The sequence below is a fragment of the Gossypium hirsutum genome, chromosome D01 (genome assembly GCF_007990345.1).
Source record: "Gossypium hirsutum isolate 1008001.06 chromosome D01, Gossypium_hirsutum_v2.1, whole genome shotgun sequence".
In the NCBI taxonomy this organism is placed as follows: domain Eukaryota; kingdom Viridiplantae; phylum Streptophyta; class Magnoliopsida; order Malvales; family Malvaceae; genus Gossypium; species Gossypium hirsutum.
This window is the reverse complement of record NC_053437.1, coordinates 5,081,645-5,083,256: the sequence shown is the minus strand read 5'-3', so window position 1 is coordinate 5,083,256 and position 1,612 is coordinate 5,081,645.

Genomic DNA, 1,612 nt, shown 5'->3' with positions numbered 1-1,612 from the left:
CAATCCTGATTGGGACTCATGTAGAAGGTGCAGCTCGAATCAAGGATCCACTCCTGGCTCACTTTAAAATTGTTGACAAAAGAAACTAGAAGTTCATAATCGTTGTAGTCTTCTACAACATTAGCTTCACCAGGATTTTCCCTTTTGATTCACAACCTCCCTTTTGATATTATTCTATAGCTTATAACAGAATTAAACGTTAGGATTTGGAAACAAAAAATAAAATAAAAACAGAATTAAGAATGTTGAAACGAAGATTCGAGAAATTAAAATTAGAGTTGAGAGAAAGGAAATTCTTATGGGAAATTCCAGCCTCCAGTTGTCTCGCTCAGCCTTGGGTTCAATCTTCGACCTTTAGATGACCCTTCCCAAACCGAATTAGCCAATTATAGTGGAAGAGGACGCCTATGACCACCAGCTCTAAGGATTTAGACTTACGATTTAGTGGAACCTGACTCTAGCCAACAATTGCTTCTGTGGAATCGTCTTATGCTAGATCAACGCTTCTCAATAGCGAATCCCACACCATTTTGTCTCTTGGGCTCGCTAACCTCTTACGCAATAACCTAACGCACCGACTATGCAACCTCCCCAAAACCTACAAAGCGGCTGCCTTTGCATACGTTGAAAAGCTTACTTCTTAAGGGACATGGACGGAAGCGTCCGCCTCATAGTGCGGAGAAACGATGAATACTCAGCGAGGAGGTTAAGTACGGACTCTAAACCTCAAGAACCCTTTTTGGGGAATATCGATAACCTTAAGCTAGATGGGTTTAGTGGCTCATGGTTGTGGTGGAAAAGAAAATAAATATAATAAAAATAGAGATTTTATTGAAAAGAAATATGAGAAGAACAAAAGCCTAGACTTTTGGGGAAAGAGTGTTTACAGAAAGAAAAGAGATCGATCTCTTTTGAGTTACTTCACCTTAGAGGTGCTCATGGGTCGGGCGGTCTGGCCCGGCCCGACGGCCCGCCCGAAATATGGGAGGGTTTGGGTAAAAATATAGGCTCGAAATATGGGCTTGGGCAAAAAAATGAGGCCCATTTAGAAAACGGGCCGGGCCTCAGGCACCACTTTTTCGGCCCGAGCTCGGCTCGGCCCGGCCCGATATAATAAATATATTTATTTTTTTAATTTTAAAATATTTTTTACATACTTTTTAAATTTTTTTTAAAATTTTAAATTTTTTTTAAAAATTTTTTAAAATTTTAAAATAAAAATGGGCCCGGCCGGGCCCGAGCTTATGATTTTTTTCCCGGGTCGGGCCTGGGCAAAATCTTAGGCCCATATTTCGGGCCGGGCTGGGCCCGGGCCTAGGACCTAGGCCAAAATTTTTTTATGGGGCCGGTCTGAACCCGGCCCGGCCCGGCCCATGAGCACCTCTACTTCACCCCCTATTTATAGTGCTAGGGGAAATAGTCTAATCCTACTTAAACTCCCAACAAATAAATACATTAATTGCATAAATATAAATAAAATAAAATCCTAAAATTAGATAATCCTTAATAATTATCTTAATGTTAATTATCCTAATATAATTAAAATAGAGTTTGATAGAATAAAATCTCATCTTTTTGCATTTCAACCCTTATGTCCTCCATGCTTGCACTT